Below are 25,538 nucleotides of genomic sequence, written 5' to 3' on the forward strand. Positions count from 1 at the left end.
AAATAGACCTGAGACAAGTTTCTTGGAGGTAATCCCCCCAGGGACTTGGGTAATCAAAGGAAAACAGATTTAAAATCATCCCACTAATGAAAAATGCACAAGGGAAATCACATATAATGGTACTAAGCCCTGAATTGTCTTCCACAAAAGACATCCTCGTTTAAAAGCTTGACAAAATAATTAGAACATCACAAACATACCTAAATCTTCACTACCCTAGCTGCAAGGGACTCAAGTACAAATCAATTTACGGATCCAGCTTCTCCTATATAAGCACGCAACTGTGGAACGCATTACCGAAAGCCATAAAGACAACGCATGATCACCTCAATTTCTGGAAATCACTAAAGACCGATCTGTTTGAAAAGGCATACACTACTGATCCAACTTAAGTAACTGAACTCAGCAACACAACGAAGCCATAACCTGCAATGAATAATATATCACTCTTCTTCTCTTGATTCTCTAATGTTCTGTAACAACATCACTCTGTATTTGTTTCATCACCGGAGGTGGCTTACACCTCATGGTAGTATGTAAGCCACATTGAGCCCACAAAGCGGTGGGAAAATGTGGCCTAGTGGTTAGGGTGGTGGACTTTGGTCCTGGGGAACTGCGGAACTGAGTTCAATTCCTGGCACAGGCAGCTCCTTGTGACTCTGGGCAAGTCACTTAACCCTCCATTGCCTGCCGCATAGAGCCTGCCATGAGTGAGAAAGGGTGGGGTACAAATGTAACAAAAAAAAATTTAATTAATCTATAAATTTGTCTGATTTCTTAAGTGAAACAATTAGACGAACAGCAACATTCTGAATAGTCTGGACCTTTTTCAACAAATATTTCGGCAACCCTAAGTAAAGGATGCTACAAAGGCTATGTCTTACTCTCACAGACAGAACTGTTAACCACTAGTTTTACTTCCAGAGTCAGAATCAGGGAATTTCCCACCCGTAACACCTCAGTTTTAATTCTAAGATTGTTTGACAATATCTAGGATGAAATAGCAACAAAACATAGAACTATCCTGATGACATCTTTCTGGATACTCATCTAAACAGCACCAATAGTTGGATACTACTCACATAAAGAAAACAGGTAAAGCGAAAATCTCTGATAATACTACCCAACATTTGGAGACATATGCTAAACAGAATTGGGGAAAGGGATGAACCCTCTGGAACAACTCTTCCCTTAAATTCTTTGCAACCTACCTCCCCCCCCCAAAAGAAGCTAATGACTTATAGGCTGGGCCCCCCAAACCCACAGAAACCACCTCTCCAATTACTATTTGGTAGTTTTCACCATGTTGAAAGCGTTCAGCATGGTCTAAAAGAACAAGATCTAAGGGCCCCTTTTTCCAAGCTGCGGCAAAAGGGGGCCTATGCTGGAATCGGTGCATGCTTTGATGCGTGCCGAGACCACCTTTTATTGCAGTGGGTAAAAGGTAGGTCTTTCTTTTTTTTTTTTTTGAGGAAATGGCCGTGCGGCAAGTGAAGCACTTGCCCTGTGGCCATTTCGGGGGGGGGGGGGGGGTGCAGCCCTTACCACCACCTATTGAGGTGGCAGTAAGGGCTCCAGTGCTAACCCCACAACAACCAGGCAGTGCACTGCACGATTATCGCCGGATACACACCGGTACCTCCCTTTCAGCGAGCGGTAAGCCTGAGTTGGGCTTACTGCCGCTTTGTAAAAGGGGACTTCAGTACCTATGAACAACATCAGACATATGACCCGACATGGCCATGTTTCAGCAAAGGTCTGCATCAGAGGTCCCATCAGAACATTCAAAATACATGTATAGAAATAACAAAATCTTATTCTACAGACCATAACCATTTGCTCTTGTGGAATGGCATTTTACAAAGGATGTCCAGCTCAGAATAAGGATGTCCAAGTTGGTATGTCACTAGTGGTACTAGTATTTTAGAACATGATCTATCAATGTAGAGCCTGTTCTAAAATACATGAGAAATAGATGTCCATGTGCTAGTGATGTTCAGCATAAACATCCATTTTACAAACAGGGCAAAACAAGGGCCAAGGACATCATTTCATCATTTCGGCAGGTTCATTTGGAAGAGTAGAGATCTTCTGGGTTTTTTTTTAAGTTAAAGGCCCTAAGTTGTGGAACGCTCTGCCTGTTGCGCTTCACTCTATGCAGACTACTGCTCTTTTCAAGGTAAGAACTAAAAATCCATGTTTGTCCAAATATATGTGTTGTTAGATTAATGATGCTGCTCTGCTTTTTGGTAACGAATGATTCTGTATTAATATTGAGTGAATTATTTCATGTTGTTCGATTTGTATTGTTGTATTTTACTTTGTATTTGCCTATGTTCCCTGCTTAGAATATTTCAGATGTAGTGAGTTAGAAATAAAGTTTTTTTATTATTATTTTATTATTATCATTGTAGCAATGTAGGAGCATCCATGTTATAAAATGGCTACATAGACATCCATTCCAGTAGCATAACTGCTAGAGCAGTGGCTGAGAACAAGGGACTCTAGTTCAAATCCCACTACGGCTCTTTGTGAGTTTTTTTTTTTTCTTAAATTGTGAATCTTCCAGAGACAGAAAAATATCTACTGTACCTGCATGTACAACAGTCCAATAGCCTTTGGGCTTGCAGGTTTCTTATAAACCACCTGCAAGCCCAAAGGCTACTGAAGCAACATGATTCAATATTACAGACAGCCAGTAACCAAATAATGATCATACTATGTTTTCAAATTAAGCCTACAGCAGAATATTCACTGTGATGTTACCAAGCTCAAAATCCATCTCTTAAACATTTCTTTTCTCCTCCATGGAAATCCCTTCCACATACACATGCACACACACAGACATTAAAGCACAAGCACAAATATTTTAAAATCTTTTATTTATAACTCCAACAAGGTTATGTTTCCAACAAGAAATGAAGAAAAGACTTAAAAATAAAACAATTAAACAAACTAACGTATATAGCATACATATTAACCTTTTAGATAGGATGGAAGAAGCCAAAACCACAAGACAGGATGTGTTCAATGGCTCAATTTATTGATAAAATCCAGTGTTCTTACAAAATAGTCTCTCAGCAGCACTACATAAGTAGAGTACAGAAGGTACCGACCCAATACTGCAGTGTTTCGGAAGCAAATTTGCCTTCATCAGGGATCCTAATGTGCGGTATACTAAACGTATGTACTCCGCTTTATAGTGCTTCGAAACAGTGGCGTAGCCACAGGTGGACCTGAGTGGGCCGGGCCCACCCATCAGTAGCACAAGTTTAGCAGTAGCTGGTGAGGATCCCAAGCTCCGCCAGCTGAAGACTTCCCCCTGATGGTAACAAAAACGTTACTCTCCGTGATACTGGCACCTGCACATGCTCAGTTTTCAGCGTAAGCCTGCTGCAGACTGCCAAGATAGAAGGAAGTGTTTTCCCGCCAGCTGAGATATTTTTTTCATGGTGGTGGTGGGGGAGGGAGAACACTTGGTGCCCACCCGCTTCTTACCCAGGCTCACCCAAAATCTGTTGTCTGGCTACACCCCTGCTTCAAAAATATCATAGAAAACTGTAAATAGTAGAGAGACACTCAGCATGAACCACGTTAGTAACAGCATAACAAAGAAAATATGCTTCAGTGGTATGTATCAACATGAGAGCAAACATGCTTATGGCTGGCCAGTAACATTCCATATGCATAGCATGTTCTTTTATTTAGGGGCCCTTTTGCTAAGCCGCATAGGTGCCTACATGTCAATTTGGAGTTACCGCCCAGCTATTGCGTGGCTCTTCCGGTAATTTCATTTTTGATGTGCGTCCACTACGTGCACCAGAAAATACTTTTTATTTTGTGGCACGCGGCAGAAAACAGGCGGTAATCGTCATTCTATGCACGTAGACGATTACCGCACGGTTAACGCGTGACACCTTACTGCTTCATCAATGGCTTGGCGGTAAGGTCTCAGACCCAAAATGGAAGCGTGCCAATTTTTATTTTGCCGCACGTCCATTTTTGGCCTGTTTTACAGGCGCGCTGAAAAATGGATCTGCACGTGCCAAAAACACGCGTCTACACTACCGCAGTCCATTTTTCGGCACACCTTAGTACAAGGACCCCTCAAGCATTAGCAACATTACACTGCTTGGGTGAGGTGCAAGAATGATGCCCGGTCATGCACTGCATGGCCCAGAATGGCTACTCAGTAAGGATATTTAAACTGCTTGGATTTACATGTCTGTACTGGACATTACAGTTTAGAAATACTGCTACATTGCTGCTTAGCCCAAGAGTACTATATATAAAACCCCATTTTGCATAGGACATATAGGTAGAAATTGGGACATCCAGAACAAGAAGTTCACAAGGCTCTGCTGACATAAAGCTTTTTGTAAAATATGTGATGATCTTCGGGAAAAAGTGACTAATGTTTCCAGAATTTAAAAAAAAAAAAAAGAGAGAGGTTTTAATGAATTTTGTTAGAGCAAACAATTTGTAATACAACAGTTCAAACCCCATCCTTTTATGTGGAAAAATAAAATTTAAAAAGTTACAGAAATTCAAACTTGTAACATTTTCAGGCTGCTTCGAAAAATCAGCCATTCTCAACATTTTGGGTCCACTACTTCAGTCACCTTTTCCCAGAGACAATCACATATGAATAAGGAGGCCAGCAAATACATGTGCCAATCGATTTCACATACCTACAGGTTCAAAAAGAGCAGCATCAGGAGGGGTTTATAGAAGGCTTTTTTTGAGGGGGTACTGAGTAACGGCACCTTTTCCATTGTCTGCTACAATTGATCTATGGACCCCAAGTTTTAATGAAAGAGCTCAGGCTCTACACACCTGGCTATTGTGGGGTGGGTGCCTCAGTGATTATCCCACCCCTGAAGGGGGGGCCTAACATTTGAGTGCCGGCACCTTTTTTTGCTAGAAAAAATGCACTGGGTTTATACATGTAAACACCAGCAAGTATATGTGTAAGTCTGATCTTCTGACAGATGCATGGAGCCAATTAAGCCATGTAGAATAACTTTTTTTTCCCTTTTTTGAGGTGCAGACCCAGGTCCCAATGAATAGGTAAGTAAACCCCTTGCATTGGAGCAGGTTTAAATGCCAATGAGGAAATTAAAAAAAAATTATTTATAGAGATTTCCAAATTATACACCCTAGCATACACACTTGTAAAATAATAAAGAAGCTACTAAGAAAACAAAGGAATAATCCCTCTGAAAATTTCCAAATTATACACCCTAGAATAAACACGAGTGAAATAAAAGAGAAGCTATTATCAAAACAAAGGAATAATCCCTCTGAAAAACTGCAAGTACATAGAAAAGAATTATCTGGCTCTCTATTATAATAAGTCCACAATTAGGGGCCAAGCAATGATTAAATGGAAACATCAGAAAATTAGGGGTCCTTTCATGAAGCTGTGGCAAAAGGGGTCCTGCACTGGCGTCGGCATGTGTTTTTGAGGGGCGCCGAGGTCTCCTTTTATCACAGCGGGTAAAGGGCAGGTTTTCCTTTTCTTAAAGAAACGGCTGTGCAGCCATTTTGGAGGGGAGCACTTACCGCCCACCCACTGAGGTGACGGTAAAGGCTTCCATGCTAATCCGCCAGTAACTGGGCAGTTCACAGCACTGCCAGATTACCGCCAGGTACACACCAGCGCTACAAAATTTGAAATATTTTTGCAGCGTCTGAAATGGCGCATGCTGAGGGAGGGAACTGCCACCAGGTTGCTGCGGTAGCCCGGCAGTACTTTCCTTTTAACGAGCAGTACGCCTGCATTAGGCTTACCGTTGCTTCGTAAAAAGGCGCTTATCAAACTAAGGGATCCTTTTACTAAGGTGCGCTAGAAAGTGGCCAGTGCTGCGGTTAGTGCGTGGGTTTGCCATGCACTCTGGCCACCTTGTAGCATATGGCCATGGTTGACTTTTTCTTGCTACATGCTAATTTCCCAATTAGCGCATGGCCATAACCACCGGGATCCATCACCATAAGGACTCCCAAGCTACTCCTGTGCTAATCGGGTAGCACGTGGTAATGTACCCACTCTACCGATTAACACAGGCATGCCTACTCTCTGCCCCAGGCATGCCTCCTGCTGCAAAAAAAAGGAGAAATTAGATCTTACCTGCTAATTTGCTTTCCTTTAGTCCCTCCGGACCGGACCAGGATTGGACTGTTGGGTTGTGCCCGCCTACCAGCAGGTGGAGACTGAGAAAAAACTCTGACTCTAGAGAGCCAATAGGAGCCCTGGCCATGTGACCTTAGCCTCAGTATTTGAATAACAAAGCAGGAAAGAAAGAAAGAACTTCTGTGCCGTATGGAATCCTAGCAGCCACAAATTCCTCGGCAAAACAGAGTACTAGAGCTCACCAGCAACTCTCACCAGAGAAGTGGTATGGCCCATTTGTATTAGAGCTCGCCAGCAACTCTCACCAGAGAAGTGGCATGGCCCATTCATATTAGAGCTCACCAGCAACTCTCACCAGAGAAGTGGTATGACTCACTTAAGGTTTCATATATATTCCATCAACTGAGCTCACCAGCAACTCTCACCAGAGAAGTGGTATGACTCACTTAAGGTTTCATATATATTCCATCAACTGAGCTCACCAGCAACTCTCACCAAAGAAGTGGTATGACTCACTTAAGGTTTCATATATATTCCATCAACTGAGCTCACCAGCAACTCTCACCAAAGAAGTGGTATGACCCATTAAGGTTTTCTATATATATATTCCAGCAACTGAGCTCACCAGCAACTCTCGGCAGAGAAGTGGTATGACATATTTAAGGCTTTATATATATTCCAGCAACTGAACTCACCAGCAACTCTCACCAGAGAAGTGGTATGACCCATTAAGGTTTTATATATATTCCAGCAACCGAGCTCACCAGCAACCACCAGAGAAGTGGTATGGACCACGCAAAGTCTTTTTTTTTTTTTTTTAAACATTCCACGTGTGGTAAAGGAACGAATACACTTCCAAACTTAATAAAAGAATCTAAAGAGTTGATAGAACATGGGAGGGGCCTGGTCCGGTCCGGAGGGACTAAAGGAAAGCAAATTAGCAGGTAAGATCTAATTTCTCCTTCCTTAGCATCCCTCCGGACCGGACCAGGATTGGACTGTTGGTAAGTACCAAAGCAGTAATCTTACGGGAGGGACAGACATTGAGAATGTGGTAGAGTCCCTGAAGACACCCAAACTAGGATGAATACGAAGCCAAAGCTTGACGATCCAAGAACCACCAATAAACTAAATAGAATGACTACAAAGCAAAAAAGCTGAGGCTGAAAAGTCCAAGCGACGCTGAACATTGTCCCCTACCAAGTGACCGCTATATATTGTCCCCTACCGCATCAGTGCAGCGCAAAGGACAGAGAGACTCGAGAAAAAACGACTGAAAGAAGGATGACAAAGGTAGAAGCAGAGCTGCCTGGCAACAAAAAACTGCAATGAATCTACCTCAGCTGAGAAAGTGGAAACCGAAATCCTGAAGTACAATACTCCAGATATTGTAGACTATTGCTGACCTAGCAACAGATTGGAAGTATGTAAAGCCTGACAGTGAGAAAGTACCTGATCACTAGAAGCTAAATAGGTAAAAACAAGAATGCAGTTAAATACTATGCAGAAGAAGAAGGTACCTAAATCCTTGCTGCAAACTAGACTGAAGGTCCAAATAAACTGACAGCCGCTGCAGTTACCCAACATGAAAAAAAAAAACCATATCTCAGAGCGCAATTCAACTGAGAGAGAAAGAATCATCTGTAGCTGTTGCCTCTGCAAGCCAATCACCTGAGACTCTTGTCGTAGACCCCAATTAGTGAAAACGGGAATAAATCAACAGTAGACACTTGTTAGTACCTTTCATCTGTTAGAAACATATAGAAGTCCATAAAACACTACACGTTCCAGGAACAACATGTATAGAATGTTTGTACGTTTAGGAATCTAGCCAGGTGCTCATGGTCTGGATTGGCCGTGGACAGAAAGGTGGGCTCAATAGGACCTTTGAGCTTTTCCCAGTGTGAAATTACATATGTACTTATGTAGTAGAACTATAAATATACATATATATTTTCACAGATGCAGCCATCAAAAAACTGGTCACTGTGTATATGCTCCCGGCATACCTGCAGGAAGAATGCTCAATCTCAACCACCAGACCACTAGTGAGAATATAGAGGCCAACTGAGCGGAGGGATTCCATCAGAGATAAATATCTGGATACGAGAGGGCATCTATCTCTGCCGCTGACAAGTCTTTTTAGCAAGAGAGTAAGCGAGGCACATGGAAGGTCACGAAATTGACAGAGTGAAAAGCTGCCCAAAAAAGACTACCGAGACTCCAAAGCGAATGAAGAAAAAATTCCTTCTTGGGAGCTAGAAAGTAAAATTTTACTCTGCAAAATAGAGCAAGGTAATAGCCGAAGGCCCAAGAACATCCAGCGAAAACAGAAAGTGGGACGCTTGTAGAGAAGACAAAAACAGTCTGCGCCAACTTGACTAAACAAAGAGAGAAAAAATAGAAACATGCTATGAAATCTAATGAGATCACACGAGAGCTCAAAAGAGAGCTCAAATGAGAGACCTGGCTACATGCACCCCATAACCTAGGGTGTGCCCGAAATGCACCACCCGTTGCTTGACCTGACAACTCTGCCAATAAGACTGTCTGTAATGAACCAGACATCTATGGAAAGGATAAAATGACGAAACGTAGTTTCATGAGCGCCGCTGCTACTACGACCATAACTTAAGAAAAAAGTGCGTGGAGCCGACGCGAGACAGAAGAGCAGGGCAAGAAAACTGGTAATGAGGACCTTATCATCCTCGTATCACGGACATTACTCCTCCTATACTGAGATGTACTAAGATGTACCGACCCACATCCATAAGAAATGAATGTGGTACTTGCAACCTGGATTGACCACAACTGAGAACAGGATGCTGGGCTTAATGGACTCTTAGACTTTCCCCGTATGACCATACTCATATACTAATAGCAAAAATGCACAGGAAGTGAAAGAATCCCCTTCCAATTGAAAGGAAGGTCTGGAATGAGGACATATAGAATGAAAATGAAAGGATCACCATATGTTGAGCGTGGACTGAGACACACTGGCCTTTAATTTTACCGGATCTCCCCAAACCTCGTATCATGTCATGCCTCCTTCCTCACTGAGATGTACAGAGATGAACAGATGCACACTCACAAGATATGAATGTGGTATTTGCAATCTGGATTGATCCCCATCTGAAAACAGGATGGGGACTCTTGGCCTTTCCCATTATGGCAACACTTATGCCCTTATGGCAAAAAATGCACAGAAAATGAGTGAATCTCCTTCCAAGAGAAAAAAAAAAAACTCTGGAGAGAGGAAGAATAAAATGAAAATGAAAAGGAATAGACTTTGAAAATACCTATTACGGAAAAGGTGGTGAATTTGTGCCACAGGAGACAAGACTGTACCTGACGTCAAGAAAGCTTGAAACAAGACCCTAAAACCTGTAAGGAAGAGAAAGGGATAGCAGATGTTATGGATGGTCATACTGGACAAAACCAGAATGTTTACCATGTGCCCAGGCTGAATAGATAGAGGAAACAAAAATACAAGTAGATGGCATGAGGACCTCCCACTATCCTTAAGTGGGAGAAAATGCAAATTGACCTGATAACTTTACTCCCTAAGTGGACATATATCTTGTAAGTCCTACAAGAAAACTAAGATAACACATGAGAAACTCCAAGACAGTTGGAAAGTAGAGAAGATGTGAATAAAACATGCCTTCTAAAGCATCTGAGAAAACTGGGTGCTCGGTAGATAGGACTGAGTCTCCTAGAATATGAGAACCATCTGAACCATGTAGCCTATGCAGCTGTCATCTGCTATGCCAAAGAGAACGCATAGCCATGAAAGAAAATTGCTGAAAGGAAGTAAGACCTTATGTCCAGAATTGCAAAGTACGCAACAATTGAGTATCAGACAATGTATTTCATTGCACATGGCATCTGAACCATATAGCTTACGCTCTAGAGAACGTTTGTTAAGATCTTAAAACACTGTATAAGAACATAGCCACGGAGGAAAATTTCCTGAAAGGAATTAAGATCTTATGTCCAGCATTGTAAAGTACCAAACAATGGCACCTGAACCAGATAGCCTATGCCATAGAAAATGTTTGTTAAGTTCTTAAAACACTGTATAACATCATAGCCATGAAGGGAAATGCTTGAAAGGAACTAAGATATTATGGCCAGATTTGTAAAGTACTAATCAATTGACTATTAGACAATGTAGTCCTATTCACCAGGAAATGAGAAAGACACAGAGTGACACACACTGGACCTCCATAAAAACTGCGCTAGACAATAGCAAAGACCTTTCCTCCAAACATCACACACAAGGGAAAGGAATAGGAAATTGGTTATTTTGGAGCTGAGATATAATTTAATTCGCCCCATTGTCTAAAACAGAGAATTCCCGACTGAACTGCACTTTGAATCGGAGTCTTGCCAAGAACAAAGAAATCGCCAACTGAGCTGCACTTTAATTCACAACATTGCTAGCAACCAAAAAGTCCCCGACAGAGAAAAAACAGAGGGAAAAACAAAATGAGCGCCATTCGCATCGTAACATTTCGTTTTTTTTTTTTTTTTTTTAATAGCTTGAAAAATACATGTAAAAATTAATTGCGGGAAAAATATACTACCAATTGCCCCAACTACCGGAGAAACAATATCTCCTTTCCATTGCACAAACAGCCAAACACAGTAAAAGCAGAAAAACGCTGCCGCATCAAGGGAAATTGCAGCTGCAGGCAAAACAATGGCGGCCAAGCGCGCCAAAATGAGAAGAATAAAAGTTCGGGGGAGAAAACCACTGACCAGACCGACGAAGAAGCAGGAAATCCGTGCCGCTGAAAAACAGATAACCTCCGATGCCGCACAAAACATGGTTTAGCCTCTGGCCCGACAGGAACCGTCAATACAGCTCCCAAGCTATACAGACCTGTCCAAGAGCGAGCACGCGCTTAACATTTCGCGCCTCTCTTTTTTTTTTTACAACTACCGCCGCTAACAACGCCGGATAGCAGAGGAAAAATAATGAAGATAACAAAAAACCACCGATTAAAGTCACAGACGCTGACTTTTCACTTTTTTTTTTTTTTTTTAAATAGCTCCGCCAGAAAAGAAAATAAAGACTCTTCAAACAGAATAAGACAGAAGAGCTACCTGCTCGTTATAAGACTGGGGAAAGCAAAAACTACTTCCTTTAAATTCCTTTCATTTGAATTAATTTTTTTAATTTTCTTTTACTTGATTTAATTCTTTAAAAACAGCTGCCTATTAAAAGTGGCTGCCTCTCCCAAAGACGGTACACCTTTCCAGAGAAAGGGACGGCCCTTCCCTGCTAAGCCAGGGAGATGGGGAGGAAGGGGGGTGGACTCGAGACACCCGAGTTTAACACCCCAGAGGCTGTCAAAGAAAGAAAAGAAACCCTGTCAAGCCTCTAATTACAATTCCAGGCACAGAAGAAATATTTTAAATATATCTGTAATATCTTATAGAGAAAAAGAGAGAGAGAGACTAATGGGCTCACTTCCTACCTGCTGAGAGACTGAGAAAATACTGAGGCTACGGTCACATGGCCAGGGCTCCTATTGGCTCTCTAGAGTCAGAGTTTTTTCTCAGTCTCCACCTGCTGGTAGGCGGGCACAACCCAACAGTCCAATCCTGGTCCGGTCCGGAGGGATGCTAAGGAACCCCCATTTTCACCACAGGAGTAGTGTTCGCTGTCCAAAATTCCGCAGGACGCCTCAGCATGTCCCGCAGTAGTACCCTTTTACTTAGCATGCGGTAAGCTTGAGTAAAAGAGCATCTAAGATTGAAGTAATCACATGAAGCTGCCTGCTCAAAAACCCAGCTACACAACTATATCAGACACTACTAGAACCACTGGTCCCTCTAAGCTGAGCAGGAGTCCTTCACCTACAGTTTCACTATCAAATTTTCAATAGTGAGGGACAAGTAAACTCTGCAGGACTCCATGGAACCTGCTGTCCCTAGCGATTGAAAACATAGGGGTCCTTTTACTAAGCTGCTTAGGTGCATACGCGCATCATACGTGCATCAATTTTGAACTACCGCCCGGCAACCGACTGGACCGGGCGGTAATTTCATTTTTTACATGCTGAAAAATGGACCTGCGCGCATCCAATACACATGTCTACACCAGCGCAGGCCATTTTTCGGCGCATCTTAGTAAAAGGACCCCATAATATTGATACACTCCCCCCCCCCCCCCCCCCCCCCATAGACAGCAATGCATTTGGAAGACTCCCACTTCACTTAGAGAGAACAATGACTGGAATCTCAACAGCAGATTTCACTTTAAACTCCTGGTGATGAGGTCAAAATGGAGCTACTACTACTACTATAAATCATTTCTATAGCACTACCAGTCGTACGCAGCACTTTACAATTGAACATGAAGAAAAGACAGTCCCTGCTCAAAAGAGCTTACCATCTAAATCAGCTCTTACCAGAAACAAAAAAGGAAAGCTGACAAAAATATTTTTCCACTTATTATACCATATTACAGATTTGCAAGGAAACGTTTAAAAAAAAAGAGCTCCATTTTGCAAAACCTCAGGTCTAAGAAGCAGGCCAATGAAGACAGGTTTAAAAACATAAGCATTGTCCCATTGTAGAATGGGAATATACAGATTTTTAACATACCTCCTCTGAATCTGTGTATCACATGACAATTCTACACGTTAATAACCTCATTCTACATAAGAGCATAAGAGTTGCTGTATTAGGCCAGACCAATGGGTCCTTTAACTAAGCCGCGGTAAAAAGTGGCCTGCAGTAGTGTAGGTGCGCATATTGGGTGCATGCCTGGCCACTTTTTACCGCATCTACAACAAATGGGGTTTTTTTAATGGGACGGGAAAAAGGCCTGCAGTAAAAATGAAACCAGCGCGCGGCCAAAACTGACCTGGGCCCTAAATGCCACCCGCTGATCTAGCGGTAAAGACTCATGCACTACATGTATGGTGACAGGTTGGCACCTGCCAAATGCCGATTACTGCTGGAACCGGTGTGCTTAGGAGGAAATAAATATATAAATTCATGCACGTGTTATGGGTGTGCACCAAATCTGAAATTACCGCCAGGAGGTCACGCTGGCCTGGCGGTAGTCTCATTTGGGTACACGCTACATGTGCATAGAGCCTACTGTGGCTTAGTAAAAGGGCCCTCAAGAGTTTGTCTAGCCCAGTATCTAAGAGTGGCCAGTCCAGTTACAGGCATATGCAGTTTACACACGCAAATACTGCTATTTACACATAGAATTGTCATGCAAGGCTTCTAGAAATGCCCTTCATAGCTACTAGGGTACATTAATGTAAAGAGCACAGCCAAACACTGATGAAGACAGTAGAATAAACTATACTGTACAATACTGAAAGGAACTTAAGTGCTCATTTTCAAAGCATAGAAACCTATGGAACTTTGGAAGGCTAAGTGCTTTGAAAATTTGCCTCCACGTAAAGTCTAGAGGTGCTTTGAGAATAAGCCTCTTATGCTTATGTTTATTATATTTAATATACAGTTTTAACTATATAGTACAAACTGGTTTATGCCAGAAATAAGAATATTAAAAAATGAAAAATATTTATAATTTATAGAACACCAAAATTAAATATTTATTATTTATTTCAAAAATGTATATCCCACTTTAACATCAAAGCAGGTTACAAAAGAAATACACGTGATATCAAAGCATCCATCAAAATCACAAAACATCACAGAATACCCATTATCAAAGTAAAATAAAATAAAATAGGGAGAACTGCTAAAGGAATAGACTTGTGCCTATGCAATAAATGCTTTTACAAAACAAAAAGTTTTTAACAATTTCTTGAATTGTTGAAAAAGTCAGTGCAAAGTCTCAGGTACCCTGGAAGATGGTTCCATAAATTCCCCCCAGCTACTGAAAAAGTATGATTCCGCATTTCTGAAAAATGACGAACAGGCACAAAAAACTGCTTCTTTGACATAGATCGAAGATCTCGTTGTGGTTCACACATAATCAAAGAATCCATGAAATATTGCACAGCAAGACCAAATATACGTTGGTGAATCAATGTCAATATTTTATACTGTACATGAAATTTCACTGGGAACCAATGTAGGCATTTTAAGATATGAGAAACATGCTCAAATCTCTTTATTTCTGTGAGAAAATGAGCTGCTGTATTTTGTACAATCTGCAAAGCCTGAATTTTAGCTAAATTCAAACCCAAATAAAGGGTATTGCAATAATCTAACCGCAATAATACTAGGCTATGCAGAACTATTTGAAATCACTCATTGGTATCATTCCCTTCAACCTAATCAACACACGTAATTGAGAGAAAGCAGTAGAGATCACATGGTTTACCTGTGCTTGCATACTTAAATCATGGTCTATCAACACACCCAATTCCTAATAACAGGTTTCACATGTAAATCTATACCTCAATATTTCAGAACTGTAGACAGTGAGGGATCTAAACTTTTTCCAACATACATAAGGTTGTTTTTTGCGAAATGTAATGATAAATCATGGCATTGCATCCAATCTGAAACTGCATCTAAATATGTGCCCAGTAAGGCTGCTAATTTCTCAGACTTCTCAGTAATTGGAAAAAAGAACTGAATATCATCAGCATACATACGCAATGATACACCCAACCGTTGGAAAACATCACTCAATGATGCCATGTACACATTAAATAATAATGCGGACAAGACTGAACCCTGAGGCACACCACAACTTGTCCTGTAAAATTTCAAGCCTAACCAAGACAAACAGTAACACTCAAGACACATACATAATTCCTATTTAAATAGTAAAAATATAAGCTACATCTTTCAGGGGTCCTTTTACAAAGCAGCGGTAAACCCAACGCAAGCTTACCGCTCGCTAAAAGGGAAGCACCACCGGCCTTCCGCAGCAGCCCAGCGGTAGTTCCACCCCCAGTGTGCTGTCATATCCAGCACTATAAAAAAAAATGTTTTGTAGCACCGGTGTGTACCCGGCGGTAATCTGGCAGTGTCGCTCGCTGCCCAAATACTGTCAGGTTAGAGAAGGAGTCCTTACCATCACCTCAATGGGTGGCGGTAAGTGCTTCCCCTCCCTCATTTCCTTAAAAAAAAAAAAGACCTGCCTTTTACCCGCTCCGGTAAAAGGAGGCCTCATCGCGCGTCATATACACTTGCCAGTACCAGCGCGGGCCGCCTTTTGCTGCAGCTTCATAAAAGGGGTCCTCAATTTACACTTTGCAGAAACCCTACTGTGCAACGCCTTCACAATTCGTCATCACAAAAAGCCTGCTTAAACAACAAGGTTTTCATCAAATCCTTGAATTTTTTTAAACATCTGCCTCTCCTCGGACAACTTTAGGCAGCTCATTCCAATATTGTGGCCAACCATTTAAAAAAAAAAAAAAAAAGCCTTTTTACTAGTCCACTGATACAATGCTCGTGTCCAGAGATGCTGAGAGACAAAGCCGGGCTCGGGGCAAACAAGAGCCCCCCCCCCCCACAATCCCCACACCCCCACATCAGCCAAAAGTTAAAAGTTTGGTAATGTTTATAATGTAATATATTGTAATTATTATATACTTACAGGCTAAGAGGGCAATTAACAAATTTAAGCACAGAACCATATGACAGCCTCTCTCCCTTCTCCCCTTCCTACCCCACAATTATATTACTTTAAATTCAGAGATCTCCCCTCCCCCACAAATTATGGCCTTCTTTTGCTAAGTGGCAGTAAGCCCAACGTGGACTTACTGCTCGCTATACAGGAAATACCGCCAGGCTACTGCAGCAGCCGGCAGTACTTCTCACCCCCTAATGTGCCGGAGTGTACCCAACGGTAACCAGGCAGTGCCGTGCGCTGCCCGGTTACCACCGGGTTAGTGCAGAAGCCCTTACTGCCACCTTGAAGGGTGGCAAGGGCCCCCCCCTGAAATGGCCGTGCGGCAAGTGTTTTACTTGCCACATGGCCATTTCCTGCAGAAAGGTGAGACTTCCCTTTTACCATCTGCAGTAAAGGGGGGCCTCGGCCAGCTCCAGCCCCCTTTTGCCACAGCTTGGTAAAGGGGGCCCTATATGAGCTACTTGCAGTTGCCTTTAAACTCAGAGAATAGATAGATCTGCTACGTACTAACCTGCAACTTGATGATGGTGACTCTGACTCTGCTTTGTTGTTGCCCAAAAGGAAACGTCATGCTGTCTGTGAGCTGGAGCTTTGGAGTTGGTTTGGGCTTGGCTCCTAACGCTGTGTGCATTCAGCCTGGCCCCCACTGACAATTCCTGAATGATTCTAAATCCTGGCTGCTTTACAGAGTCTGTCTTCTCTTTGTCTCTCCAGTGCGCTGATGTGTGCCAGTTAGTGTGTTAACACATTAACTCCCACCACCACAAATCCTTCCTCCTGGCTGCCGTGCTCCCTCCCACCAAACAGGAAGTATGTCATGACGTCAGTCAGGATGAGGTGGGATGAAGGATCTGCTGCAGAGGCAGAAAAGCATTAAACCGGGTCCCGGCCAGGCCCGGCACATACACGAGCAGCAGACCACTGGCACCAGAAGTCATGCTGATGTGGTGGCAGCGCCAGGGCCTGGGGAATCTTGCCCCCTCCTAGGCGGCCCTGCTCGTGTCTGCAACGAATGCAAAGTTATATGAAGTTATGAAAGAACTCAAATAAGGAGGCTGTTTTTGATAAACTGCAGCATGAGAAGGTTTCAATAACTTAAACTTAATTCACAGCCATCGGGGCAGCCAATGATAATGTCTGAACAATGGCATAACATGATCAAATGTTTTTAAATTTCCCAGCTTCTTAATGAACTAAACACTGATAAAGTTAATTTTGTGAGTCACTGCTCCATCAAAAGTGCTCAAAGACATTTACATCATAAAACAAAAAACTTCCAATTAAAACTACATCATAAATAGCACAAATTAAATATATTACCTTTTCTCTTCTAAAGTCATTACAATTATTTTTATTTTTGTTACATTTGTACCCCACGCTTTCCCACTCATGGCAGGCTCAATGCGGCTTACATAGGGCAATGGAGGGTTAAGTGACTTGCTCAGAGTCACAAGGAGCTGCCTGTGCCTGAAGTGGGAATCAAACTCTGTTCCTCAGTTCCCCAGGACCAAAGTCCACCACCCTAACCACTAGGCCACTCCTCCACTATCATCTTACCTAGTGAGTCCGTCCCTACTGTAAAATAAATTCTGAAAATTCCATGCATTCTTTTAATGTATAATATTTTATTAATAAAGATAAACTCCGAACAAAGTGATCCACTCAAAATCAGTGAGATACATAGAAAAAAGAAAGGAAAAGCCTCAAAGGGCTCCAAATCCACAGATTTAGAGAACTAAATGTGATCATAACGATATACTCTTCATCACTGGCAAAAACCTTCTGATGAAACATATTTTTCATTTCTCAATTTTCAATATCCATGTTCTTATAAAACTTGCAAGTATACAGCAATTCAGAAAAGGGCAATCCATAGCTCTATTAGAATATGTGAGCAAAACTTCTGCTTTACCGATTCAGATATCAAATGCACTTATCTTTAGAAAGCACATGCAGAGCCGACTTCAATCTTTCTCCCCATCCAAAGATAACCACCCGAAGGGTGGAGGTACGCTAGTTTCCTATTTGAGAGAATGCAGAAGCAGGGAGTAGGAAAGGTAGGCTCTTCTCAAAGACCGGAGGAGACGTAATGGTCATTTCTGATTTTCTTGCAATAGAGAATTGATTTTCACCATTACGTCTCCTCCAGTCTTTGAGAACAGCCTACCCTTCCTACTCCCTGCTTCTTCAATCTTTCTCCTAACACCACAGATCAAAGATGGCCAGCGTTTGCTTCAGGGTCCAAAATAATAGGGTTAATATCTCAGGACAGCATTTCCATTTCTCAAGGTTGCCTCCAGCCCTCACTCTCTCTTCATTTATTAAACACATTTTCTCAATGTCTCTTCTATCCTTTTCTCAATTTAGCATCAATCACCTCTTTTGTTCTGAGAAATGTCAACACATTAAAAATATCTACAGTCAACAAACAGCTTGTTATAAGATATGTACAGTATAAGTTACAGAGACAAAAGACAGATATTGACTCAAAAGTTAATATATAGAGGATTAATTTTCTGCATCAGGAAGCTAGTTTAGTTCAGTTTGGGTTTCTTTAGGGACTTATTTATTAAGCCGCGTTGACTTTGCAATTCATGTGGGTTAAATACAAAAAGTTAATTCATGGTAGTTGCAAAAATTCTATAATAAAGAGTTGACTGTGTTCCAGGCTTTTAGGTGAAAGCAATGGGCCTGCACTAAGAAGTAATGTGCTGCATTAACTTTTAACATGCGTTAAAACCTCTGTTAAATACCTAAAGCAGCCTAATAATTATGCGAGAGGTGTATAATCTGTGTTCTTTGTTAGCGGTTGTGCTGTAAATACACAATGACAACCACTGCCTCACATCAGTAGCATGATTGACTTCCCCTAAGTTCTAGGAATGTCTCCTATGTTTTCCACAGAGGTTCTGCAATAATGCACCTTAAGTTAGAATATTAATATGCATTTATAAAGAAGGCACCTGTATATATTGTACCTAAATCTAAGCACGTCCTATATAATAATTTGCACCTCCAACATTCCATCTCTGTCTGGCTGCCTGGGTTTGTAATATCAAATGACGTCAGCCAGCCTCCAGCGTTCCATTCCCCCTCACTGCCCTGCCCTTGCATCAAAACATAATGACGTCAGAGGGCGGAACAGTGAGAGGGAAGGGAACGTTGGAGGCAAACTGACGTTAGGGGATGTTACAAAAACAGACAGGCAGACAGCGTGGAACTTTGAGGTACAATTTAGGCAGCAGGGTGGCGGGAAGTAGGCAAACGCAGTACGAAATGGCGCGAGACTGAGAGGCGAAGGACAGCAGCCTACAACGCTACATTCTCCCTCACTGTCCCGCACTCGCAAAAAGACGTTATGACGTCAGAGGGCGGAACAGTGAGAGGGAAGGGAAAGCTGGAGGCAAGCTGAGCTGACGTTAGGCAGACATGGAACCGCGAGGTACCCAGTGGACGACACAGCACATAAATTTATATATAACAGAAAAAACAGGATAACATCTAAAAAAAGAAAAGGATACAAAACACACAGACAGTGCAATCACTGTCACACACTCTCTCTCTCTCTCTCTCTCTCTCTCTCTCTAAGACACACACACAGAGTCTGTCTGTGTGTGTGTCTCTCTCTCTCACACACTCACACAAAGTCTGTCTCTCACACACACTCTCTATTTCTCAATAACACACACTCTCTCTCTCTCACACACACACACACACACACTTTCTCTCTCTCACACACACACTCTCTCTCTCTTACACACACACACACACACACACAGTCTCTCTCACACACACACACACACACACACTCTCTCTCTCTCACACACACACACTCTCTCTCACACACACACACTCTCTCTTACTGTGTCACACTCACTGTCTTTCTGTCTCACACACACTCACTCAGTCTCTCTCTCTCACACACTCACTCACTCTCTCTCTCTCTATCACACTCTCTACTACTACTTAACATTTCTAAAGCGCTACTAGACGTACGCAGCGCTATACACTTGAACTCTCTCTCACACACACGCGAATTGCAGGATATGGATGGCATGGGAGGCAAGGGGAGGGGAGAACATAGGAGAATCGGTGCACATCACGTAGAGGCCACAATCGCTGGAGATGGAGGGGAGGGAACGGCATAGGAGAATCACTGCACATAGATTGCATCGGAGAGGATGAGAGCGTAGGGAAGAACTGCAGCACATGGAGGAGAAGGCAGGGCACCGAGGAGAAGCAGAGGCACAGTCCAACGGTACTGTAGCTCACAAACAACAATCAGAGACACACTCCAACGTGGTGAACATCACATGACTAGAAAAAGAACACCAACTGCTGAGGAGCAGGCTGAAGTTAAAAGAAAAAGAGCTGAAGCACAACGAAAAAGGCGTGCAGCTCTGAGTGAAGACGAAAAGGCACATGAAAGTAAAAAAGCCAATGCAAGAAAAAGGTCCAGGATACAAAAGATGACTGATGAGGAACGTGCAAGTAACCGACAAAGAAACGCCGATTCAGAAAGGCACAGAATTGCTGAAATGACGGACGAACAGAGACAAACACACAGAACAAGGCACACTGCTATACAACGCAAAAGATTTGAAAAAATGACAGAAGAAGAAAGAGCAATAAATAGAAAAAGGAGAACATATTTAGAACATGAAAGAATTAAACAAATGACAGAGAAACAGAGACAAACAACAAGACAAAGACGAAAAGATTTAGGGTGGAAAAGACTTGCAGAAATGACAGACAAGCAACGAAGAACGACTACACAAAATATAACAGATTTCAAACGCAAAACAATTGGAAATCTGAAACAAAAGAAAAAAACCCTGTGACACAGCACAAAATAAAGCAAGAAGAACAGATACCGTGACAGCACAGTGCAGAACTCCAACCACAGGAATTGCAATAAGAGACTGTATCAATGAGAAAGAAACTCAATACTATAGTTGTGGTCCAATGAACGCAGTCTGTATATTTTGCAATGCCAAACATTTTCACAATGAAACACCTTCTGACAACCTATTTACACAATGTTGTAGTAAGGGCAACATACAACTTCCAGGAATTAGGTACAATGAATTAATACAACAGCTTCTCTCCGGTGACCATGAATATTCAAAGATTTTTGTACAAAACATTAGGTCCATTAATAGTTCCTTAGCTTTTGCCACCATGGAAGCTAACATTGCACCACCACCCGGATATGGCCCTTATTGTTTTCGAATTAATGGTACTGTTTACCATAGAACAGCAGCACTACATCCTCAAAATGACAATCAAAGACAATTTGCTCAATCACATATTCTTGATCCTGATGAAGCAGCCGTTCAGAGACTACGAATCTCAACAAATGCACACATCAACCATACATTAATGAGACAATTAAGCGATTTTATGACATGGGAAAATCCATTTGCAGACGCATGCAAGATGCTGTATGAAGTAGAAAATGAATGCATATGTGAAGCACAACGAAAAAGAATAGAACCTCCAACAGTTTCAATGGCCATTGTTCAAGATCGCAAAAACAATTCAAGACGATACAATGCCCCTAGAGCTAATGAGGTGGCTTTCATTTTTGAAAATACAGATGGGGAACCTCCCTTACATAGAGATCTGATAATACATTGCCGAAACAAGCCAAATGAAGAAAACAAAACTGAGATAATCAGTGTGTTGGACCCCAATCTAGAACCAATGGTATATCCATTACTCTTTCCATATGGCAATCAGAGCTGGGAGATACATATTCCTTTGTCTAAACAACCAAAATGTATAATGCACTTCCGTCGCAAATCAAACAACCCAAGACTAAGAGTTACGCAAATGCAGTACTATGGGTACCGTTTGGCAATAAGAGACAAATTCAATCCTTTTCTTAGTGCAGGAAAACTAACGCAACAATATTTTGTGGATGCGTATCTTAAAACAGAGGCAAACAGACTTAATTATATTAATAAGAGTTGAAAAATACTCTGGGTTAATGGACCACCTTGCAAGTGAAGCTGCAAATGGAGGATTTACACCTGGCCAGGCATTTATTTTACCATCATCATTTGCTGGCAGCCCAAAATATGCATCAAAATTTTCAGGATGCAATGGCAATAGTTCGCAAATATGATCTGCAACCCAAGATGGAAAGAAATTACTCAAAATCTAAAAAAAAGGTCAGGCACCAGAGTTTCGACCTGACTTATTGGCAAGGGTGTTTCATTTAAAACTAAGAGTTACTACACGATATATGCAAAAAACATATACTTGGTGTCCCTCTTGCAAAAATTCATGTCATTGAATTTCAAAAGTGTGGTTTACCTCACACTCATATATTAATTACCATGAAAGAGGAACAGAAGCCGAAAAGAAAGGAAATAATTGACAAAATCGTATGTGCTGAAATTCCTGAAACAAACAACTTTCCACGTCTCCATGCAACAGTTGCTAAACATATGATACATGGCCCATGCAGTGACCATAACAAATTATCCCTGCATGCTTTATGGGAAGTGCTCTAAACAGTTTCCAAAACCATCCCAAAATGAAACTATTGAGAACTGTGACAGATATCCTAAATACTGCAGAAGGGATAATGGCGTCGGTACACTCTTAAATGGAAAACTCATTAATAACAGTTGGGTAGTCCCTTATAACCCTTACTTACTTTTAAAGTACAATTCCCATATAAATGTGGAAGTATGTGCATCTATTAAAAATGTCAAGTACTTCTTTAAATATGTCTATAAAGGACATGATTGTGCCAATGTGGTTATTACAGAGCACCAAACTTTACAACATGATGAAATTAAAACATTTACTGACTCTAGATATGTTAGTGCTCCTGAAGCTGCATGGCGATTAAACGGTTTTGAAATGCATCACCAATCACATATTATCCAGAGATTGGAAGTACACTTACCAGATCAACAAAGCATTGTTTTTCACCCTAACGAAGTTGAGGCTGCAGTACAAAGAGCCAGAACCAGGGACACCACTTTAACAGCATGGTTTAAACTTAATGCAGAAGACAATCCTCCAAAGACTATTTTGTATGTAGATATTCCTATGTACTATACTTTCGACAAAAGAGAATGAAAGTGGAAACGTAGAAAAGCAGGACATGACAAAACAATTGGGAGAATGTATGCAGTTCATTTTTCAGCGGACCCTGAGTGTTACTGTTTAAGGCTAATTCTACTACACAAACCAGGGGCTAAGTCCTTTGAAGTCGTAAAAACAGTTGCATGTGTTCTTTATAATACATTTCAAGATGCAGTCAAGAAAATGGGGCTCATTCACGATGAAGCTCTGTGGGAGAACACCTTAGACAATGCACTCACATGCAGCATGTCACAGCAAATCAGACACCTTTTTGCATACATTTGTGTTTTTGCCGTACTATCAAATGCTTTCCAAATTTTCCAAAAATACAAACTTAATATGACACAAGATTTTCAACACATCCATGGTTGCAAAGGTGATTGCTCGATTTGTGAACAATTGTGCCTTCAGAAAAATCCAAGCCGTTCTGACTACACATGGCAAAAAACTTTGAACACAGAATAGAAGATCCTAAACTTGCCTTCAGTGTTGGAGATGAAAAGCAGAAAGCTGAACAAATGGTAGAAAAACTAAATAAGCAAAGGGAAGCATTTTATACTATACTTTCTGCCTGCAATACAAAAAACATAACCCACACGTGCTTCTTCCTAGACGGTCCTGCTGGAAGTGGAAAAAATATACGTATAATACTATCTGGAGCTCCATCCGAGGAGATGGAGGAATTGCACTACCTGTTGCTTCTACAGGAATTGCTGCAAATCTCCTTCCAGGAGGACAAACTTATCATTCACAGTTTAAGTTACCTGTTCCTCTACTAGAAACGTCAACATCAAGTATCAGATTAACAACAAATGATGCTTCCATCATTAGAGTTGCTAAAATCCTTATTTGGGATGAGTCAACTATGGCATCCAGTATGGCACTTACTGCTGTAGATAGAATCCTCAAAGACATCATGAACAATCAGAAACCTTTTGGCGGGAAAGTTCGTCTCCTTGGTGAAGATTTTCGACAAACTCTACCAATGGTACCACACGGTGATCAAGCTCATATTATTGAAGCCAGCATTAAGTTAAATAAACTATGGAAACAAATTGAAATACTAAAATTAAACAATGTCTGCTCTGTAGACCCAGATTACAACAACTGGCTTATTACTTTAGCAGACAGAAATCTTCCACGTCCAGACGGTTTCAAAGATATTTGTGACGGCGATATAGTTAATGCCGTTTTTGGAAAAAAAATTACCGCAGATACTGTTTACAACTTTGCTAAAAAGGCTATTCTATGCCCCAAAAATGCACATGTTGACAAGATAAATGAAGGTAAGACAATTACTTATTTAAGTTCGGACTCCATCCATGACTCCAGTGATGAGGAATATCAGTTATATCCTGTAGAATTCCTTCATGAACAAACTCCAACTGGCATGCCTTGCCATAAACTGCATTTAAAAATTGGAGCCATAATTATCCTACTCAGGAATTTAAATACCAAGCGAGGTTTATGTAACGGAACTCGCTTAATACTGAAAGACTTGAAAACTAACCTCATTATTAGTCAAGTAATCACTGGGTCAACTGCAAGGAGAACTGTTTTTATCCCACGTATTGAACTAACACCATCTAACACTGACCTCCCATTTACATTACGTCAAAAACAATTTCCTGTGAAACTGGCTTTTGCAATGACAATTAACAAGTCACAAGAACAAACATTTGAAAAAGTTGGCATTTTCCTCCCAGAACCAGTGTTTACGCATGGGCAACTGTATGTAGCATTTTCAAGAGTTCGAAACTCTTCTGATGCAATTGTAAAAGTCATAGATGGTCCTGAACAAGGAAAGCTTTTCCCTCAATGTAACAAAGTTTTCACTAAAAATATTGTTGATAAAGAAATCTTGCAAATGTAAACAAGCATTATATTTCTAATAAAAAATTTTAAATTTCTGCTTACTCTTTAGCTTTTTGGAAATATACTATAAATAAAAATTAAAACAAAACACAAAGATTAAAAAAAAGAAAGAAAACAATCCACATGTCATACCCCTGGACCATATTACTCATTATACACCCTTCCCAATTATTCTTTATCATCACAGCACATTCTTCCTAACAGTTCCCTTAAAAACATAATCGCCATTAGATGATAACCTTGCTAGCGCCCGTTTCATTGATTTGAGAAACGGGCCTTTTTTACTAGTTCCATAATAATGTGTGTAACTTAATTGGCTTAACAAACCAATCAGCAATGTTAATAGCACTTAACAAGCAATAATGACCACTAATTGGCAAATAATGGACCTGGCTATAATATCTGAGGCTGTCATAGAGGCTGGTGAGTATTATTTTTATTCACATTTTTGGGGGGTTGAGGGGGTCAGTGGCCATTGGGGAAGGGGGGCACCTCTGATTCCCTTCAGTGGTCATATGGTCATTTAGGGCACAGTTTTGTGCCTTATTCATTCTAAAAACAGGTCTAAACCAAAATGTTGAAGACTAAAAGTCCACATATATCGCGCCATAAACCCAGGACTGGCTCAGCCTTTCAGCAAACCTAGACAAAGCAGGATTTCCCATTATACAATATCCCCCTAATTCTGTAAAAGACACCAGAAATCGAATGCACCCAATTTTCATATGCAATTTAATTAATACGCTAATTAGCACCAATAATTGGCCTTTTAACAAGCAATTATTGGCACTAATTAAATGTAATTGGATTTGAAAAAGGGAGCATGCAAATGGA

General features: G+C 41.2%; 1 protein-coding gene and 1 pseudogene across 3 annotated transcripts in view; one reads left to right on the plus strand and one right to left on the minus strand.

The window, feature by feature from the left end:
• Window positions 1-25,538, minus strand: part of PRLR (prolactin receptor) — a 291,254-nt gene that overhangs the window by 248,803 nt on the left and 16,913 nt on the right. The gene's annotated exons all lie outside the window — the stretch shown is intronic.
• On the plus strand, window positions 20,907-22,246 carry LOC115461861 (annotated as a pseudogene).

The sequence above is a fragment of the Microcaecilia unicolor genome, chromosome 2 (genome assembly GCF_901765095.1).
Source record: "Microcaecilia unicolor chromosome 2, aMicUni1.1, whole genome shotgun sequence".
Lineage (NCBI taxonomy): Eukaryota > Metazoa > Chordata > Amphibia > Gymnophiona > Siphonopidae > Microcaecilia > Microcaecilia unicolor.